We start from the raw sequence: 6,791 nt of genomic DNA, 5'->3' as shown, positions 1-6,791 counted from the left end.
GCATACCTTCAGCGTTTCCAAATCTAAAAAGGAAAGCTGAATGTGATTCTTCCGGAGAAAGAGCTGTTAAAGTTGGCAATCAAAGGCTTAGAGCCTCGCCAATGCAAGAAGCAGCATGGAAGCATGTTCAACTCTATGGGGGAACTGATCACAGAAGTAGGAAGCTTTGAGCACTTGCTTAGAGAAATGGACGTTGTGAAGAACTCCTCCAAAGGAACATACATTCCGGGGAAATAGAGGACTGTGGCAGCAATGAACCACTACTCAGGTTCCTTCGATCCTTACTATAGGTGTGAGGAATCCGGCCTAGAAGAGGCTGAAGAGTCCGAAGAGGACGAGATAGCAGCACTCGAGCTTATTGGGAAGAAGGCGTCAACGCTAAAGCAACTGAAGCTGTATAAAGAGCCATTGAAACTCAAGTCGGTGGTCTTCTCCAAACCTGAATTCGCAAGTTACACTTATGATGCGAATAAAGCTCATGAGATCTTAGATGAGATGATCGCTACGAAGATGGTGAAGACCGACTTCGGACCATTCCCCAAACCGGAGCAATTAAGGAGGAAAAATATTGTAAGCTCCACAATTTGTGGAATCACAACACAGCCGACTGTGTCAGGTTGAAGGATCAGATTCAGATCTGGTTGAATAATGGTAGCTTACAGGTTGAAGAGCCAGCAACAGCTGCGGCGCTAGTAGATTTGGATCCTTTCCTAGACACTGGAGTCAACATGGTTGAAGTAGTTTGGGACACAAAGGATCAACAGAGGCTGAGCGCAAATCGTACCACTGGGGACTTAAAAAAGGTGATGGAGCAGTCCGTGAAGTGGAGATCAAAGCCGGTTTCACCTATCGTGCTATGTTCAAGGTGCAAGGAGGAATGTGATATCCAGGCGTTGCACGAAGAGGAAGAACAGACCGTTCGCTTTGGTACTTTACCACCAATAAAGTTACCAGCACATTCTAGAAGATTCCAACCAGGTAGTCCGAGAATGCACACTGAGTTAGGAACTTCTTCTCCAAAGGACTCTAATTTGTTCAAGAAATTGAAGGTTGTGAGGAAAGAAGAAAGAGCAAACGAGTGGTCAGACGTTATGACCAGACCGTATATTCCTCCGGCGCCGACGTCCATTATCAAGGAAGGGAGATGGTATACCCAAAAGAAGGGCAAGGCAGTTGAAATGAGCTCTTCAAGGAAGAGAAAACTCCAACGGAGGTTTGGAGAAGCAAAGCGAACCTTGGAAGCGCTGGATCAGGGGTTGATTAAACCATCGCAGTTGGTGAGATCTCCAGAAGAATACCAGAGACAGGTGGAGGCACTGACCTCCAAAAGGTTCATCGCCCCGCGGGTTTTCCAGCGGCCCCCTAAGATGTCCCAACAGGCTTAAAAAACCAGCGCTCGCTAGAAGGACAGTCAGGAGAAGTTCATAGCTCCCGCGAAGCGAGAATCACCACCAACGTGCAAACCTAGCGTTTGGCGGAGAATATCTCTCGAAGGAAGAGAGAGCGAGCCTTCAATCTTTGACAGGCTGGGGGGAAAAGACAATCGGTCCATGACTGTGTAGTGGAGGCCTAAGAAAGTTCAAAGCATAGTGGCTGCAAAATCTGAAGAGGCTTTATCAGCAAAGCAGGGTCCACCAAAGAGGGGATGTCCTTTCACAGCGGATCAGCATGAGCAAGTCATGGTCCAAGAAGAAGGATCGCTGGCGGCTTACATGTCAAGCAAGTTCACAGAAGAAGATGACCTGAGCTCCCCAGCAGCGGAATCAAAAGAGGCGGACATGCCAGACGTTGCTTGTAACATGGTATATGTCCTGCCATCAAGATATGCCTTGCTGGTGGCAGCTCAGGAATGTCAAGCGGGGGACGGCGAATCATCTGACAAACCGTCGCTCGAGATCACCTCAGCGGCATCATCTCTCGCGAAGAAACCTACGCTGAAGGAGGCCGAAGCAGCAGAGGCTGCAGACACCGATGCGAGAGATCAGGACTTGGGTTTTAGCAAGCCGACACCAGCAATGGCGCAACACATGAGGCCATTATATATCACTGCCCATATGAACGGCACCAAGGTTGGAAAAATCATGGTAGACACGGGCGCCGTGGTCAACGTCTTGACCACCAGAACCATGCAGCTGCTAGGAATCAAGAAAGAGAAGATCCAATCCACATCCCTGATACTAAAGAACTTCGCAGGGACTGTGACCAAAACATTGGGTTTGATCTTCCTACAAGTCAAGGTGGGTCCAGCAAAAGGGGTTTACGCCTTCTTCGTCACAGACTGTAATGCGGCATATAGCTCAATTCTGGGCCGCGACTGGATCCACCGGAGTTATTGTGTCTCATCCAGCCTTCATCAGGAGCTGATCATATGGGACAGAGTCGCGGATAAGGCAGTAATAGTCAAAGCAGATCCGCGACCTTTCTCAGTCTCCGTAGTCTACGTGGACGCGAGGTACTATTTAGAACCTATCTCTCCGCTACAGGTCCGTGGAATTGACAACAAGGGCCGCCCCACAGGGGTGACGACCTCCGAACTGGCATAATGGGGGCTCGCAGTCGCAAAGGGAGACCTCGAAAGGCCCGGACACGCGGTGCCAAATCCAGGTCCTAATTGATGGATCAAGACCTCTCAAAGGAAGAGGTACATGCCTTTCATTCTTTATATGATAGATTATCTTCATATTTAATCGAAAAAGAGGCCTACGCACAAGTGGCAACATTGGAATATATTGATGAGGATCTCTCCGATCATAAGGAGGAAGAAGAGCCCATTCGACTGGCCCCAGCATCGTTAGACGATACCCCTCCAAAGGTCAGGGATTCTACAGAGAAGTTGAACTTGGGGACTGAAACCGAGCCAATGGAAGTGGCAATCAGTGCAAACTTAGAGCCGGAAGAAAAACAAGGGCTCATCGACATACTGAAGGAGTATAAAGACTGTTTCGCGGAGAAATATGAAGGAGCTTTTCATCTCAAGGCCCTGGATAACATTTATAAAATCTTAGGGAAAGGAGCTTTTCATCTCAAGGACCTGGATGGAGATGTCCACCATAACCCTATCAATGGCAGATACTTAAAGAAATACTTTCCCAATGTCTGGGACTTGGAGGAGTCGTAGACAGTTTCTTCGCATAAGACATGGGGGGCAATTCTAGTGTTCCCACACTCGAGAAGCTCATTCATGAAGGCTTATTTTTTTAGGCCCATAATCATTTCTTCGCTATGCCTAGCAACACTAGGGGGCAACACTATACAATACTAAGCCCATTTAGCCTAAAAAAAAAAAAATCATAAATACAACTCTTCGGGGGCAATTCTAAGTGTTCCTACACTCGCGAAGCTACTAAGCCGAGTCAACGGCTTCGAAAATTTTTTCCAGCTTTGCCCTCGCAGGAAAGGCTGAGCTCAAGGGAAATGTAAGAGCCACCACCGTGACCACCACCTCCATTGGAAGTAGTCTTCATGTTGCCAAAGATGTCCTCACCGTGCATGGGAAACAGTGGAAGGGTTTTAATCTCCTGGTGATCTTCTCCTCGTTGTTCCATGATGGATCCACCAACACCAGCAAAACTAGTTGACCCAAAATTGAGATTAATGGATCCACCAACAAGCCCTGATCTTTGCTTGGGCACTTGAACATCCGAAGTGAGCTTCTTATTCTTCAGCTTCTCCCGAGCCCTTTGATTCTGGAACCAATAAAAGACATTCTTGTTCTCGATCTATCCGTACCATTTAGCTGGAGAGTGATCCTCTGAACCTACTCTACAGTGGGGGGACTTAACTCCCTTGTCATCGTAAAGCTCCTTGAGGATTCTTATCCGATCTATAGTAGGAAGCCACCTGGTATTACTCTGCTCGCAATGCATGTTAGGACTACTCTCGGCTGCTTTGTTGCTTCCTCCATCCTCGGTGGGATGCCGGTTTTGTGGTTCCATTGATGATGGATTGAGAGAATGTGAGAATGGAAGAGTGATGATGATAAGTAATTAAGAAAGATTGCTGTTGATGAAACGATTTTGGGATTGGAAATTTGGGTTTATAATGTGGAGGAAGATATAGGCATGCAAATGTCCACCCTTGGATGGACGGTCAAAGAGAAGAGTCAAGTGTCAGTAAAGCGTGATTAAAATTGCCCTAAATTTCGGAAAAGAAGGAATTATTGGCACGTGAGGGAACCGAACGGTTTTCGATGATGTAACTATTCCATTTTCAATATTATCTTCTCACAGTGGAGTTTTCAACAGCTAATTAATGCGAATTGAGTTAGGGCCAACAAGTGGATCCAAAAGATAAATATTTTCTCAAAACCCTCGTCGCGAGGCTCGACTTGACGCAGAACATATTTTAAAAGTAAATATTATTTTCAATATACAACTATGGGGGCCTATATTTGAGGCCTTGCGAGACACAATTATAGGCTTCTCACGGATATTGGAATATCAGGATAAGAAAATATTATTGCATTCATAAAGTGGCTGTGCGGCCAAAAGCAGTACATTCATTACAAAGCCAAAAGTGGCTAGAATACAAAACAGGAATCTTTAGATATCTTCTGAATCTTTTTTCAAGTGGAAGAAGCTATGGAATCCAACGTCGGGTTGAGCCGCTCCATTATCTCAAGGAGGGCAGACTTCAGGGAAGGAAAAAGAGGAGTAACGGAGCCCCCTTTACATGGAGGCGGCAGAGGAATACAACATAGGCTTGGCCAACGCCAGTATCCATGAGAAGGGGAGACTCCAGTAAAAGAAAATGGAGCCTCCAAGCCCCCTCAATTGGAAGCAGCTATGGAATCCAACGCCTGCTTGAGCCGCGCCATTATCTCAAGGAGGGGCAGAGAGTGAAGGAACAGAATATCAGCTTGAGTCTCTGCACCCCCTCTAGCCTTGGTAACCACCATTAGTTGGACGTGAAGTATAGGAACAACCATTCTATAGCTTGAACCCATTCCTTCAAAGAGTCCATCCCTTCTCATCCCTCCAAGATTCTATCAAGAAGAGAAAGGGGGAGAAGGAGGTGAGAACCAAAGCCCCTTCCATCTGGAGGGCACAACACGGGTCGGGTCCAAAAGGAAGGGGTTCGAGGAAGGATCTTTGGCCTCAATTTGGCTTCCCTCCCTTCCCCGATTTGCTCCAAGTAGGGGATCCTAATAAAGATGATCTCGCATGATCATGGATCTCACACTCGGAGCCCCCTCGTGTTTCTAAACCAATCTGAAGCCTGGCATTGTTGTTGCAAGATTTCAGAAAGGCGAAACAAGGAGTTGCCTAAGATTACGCCATAAGGCCTAACCCAGGCTTAAGATTATGCCATGAAGCCTACTATTTAGAGGCTAAAGGTCATTTCATGAGGGGAAGATTTGTGAAGAAGGAGAAAGAGAAACAAGGACTGAAAGGCCATTTCTTGAATGTTTCAGAAAATTTGTTGTGAGTATTCCTTGCCCAAAATACAACTATTTAAAGGGACTTCAGGAAAATCCCCACCCTTGGATGGATGGTTAAAGAGTCAAACCGATGTCAGTAAATCGAGATTAGTGATTCCAAATCTCGGGAAAAAAAGGGACTAGTAGCATGTGAGGAGCGGTTTTTGAGGAGTTAGCTATTAAAAGAAGAGATTATTGGCATTTGAGGAGACCGACCGGTTTATGAGGGGGCCTACAAAGATTGGCCCGCAAAGCTCAATTTCAAACAAAGTTCCTCCACGTGGCGTTTCGCTGCAATGGCACCAGCTTCGGCCTGAGTGGCCCGATCTTTGATACGGGCCAGGTTGCGGCCCATTTCTTCAGAAGCAGCCAAAGGTTCATCGAGTTGGGCTTCTTCTGCAACAATCGCATTCTCAACAGAGAGCCAGCGAACAAGGCAGATACTTGCTGCTATACACATGGCAAAGTTACCACTAAGGAAAAGAAGGATCCTCATTCGCGATCAAAAGCAGTCTCATTCGCATGGGGGGCACACTAAAGTTGTGATCTCCTACAACCTGCCCAAGTTCACCAATTCACTGCATACCAAACACCAGATCCATGGGGGGCAATAAAGTTGGCAAAGGAAGCATCAATTCATGACAAAGGCAATTCAGTAGTGGCATTCAAGCTTTATGGCCTATTTAGAGGCCTATATGGAAACAGTCAAGCCAATACAAGTGGCTTTGGAGCAACAACATTATAAGAGTAGTGCTGATTCAAGACCTCTTCAGTCAAGATGAAGACCTTTGACTTTGAGGTCTGGGGGGCAATGTTTGGACCTAAAATGAGCATTTTGGCCTAACAAGGCATGTGTTGGAGAAATTGAGCCAATGTCAGTGGCTCAAGCTATATATTGTCGACAAGTTCGAAATATAATATTTAGAGGATAAATAAAGCCTACTATGGAGAATTATGCGAGCTGTAAGAAAAGGAAATGATGGAAGCATGGAAATGAAAAGTCAACTTTAGCACATTTTCTTGCTTCGGCTAGGAGAAACCGAGCTAAATAAGGAAAGAGGGGTGGAAGACTAACTAAACAAGATCCAAATAAGTTAAAACTTTCCAGATTAATACTAGACATCCCAAGGATAATTTCTTATGAAGAGTACAAGATCTAGTTTCAAGTGGAAAACCTTCAAACCATCAGCCCAATTTTCTACAGAAGCAAAACTGGAAAATTGGACCTGTAAGAGGTCCAGCAGCGTTTCTGGCCCAACCACTATACCAAAAGCTCTGAAATTTTAGCAGGATGATTTACACTCATAGTGGAACATTTGTTATGAAGAAGTCACTGTCAAAATCTGAATTCTTGATGGAGATATAATTGAAG

Source organism: Rosa chinensis, chromosome 4 (genome assembly GCF_002994745.2).
Source record: "Rosa chinensis cultivar Old Blush chromosome 4, RchiOBHm-V2, whole genome shotgun sequence".
Taxonomy (NCBI): domain Eukaryota; kingdom Viridiplantae; phylum Streptophyta; class Magnoliopsida; order Rosales; family Rosaceae; genus Rosa; species Rosa chinensis.
Note: the sequence above shows the minus strand (reverse complement) of the source record.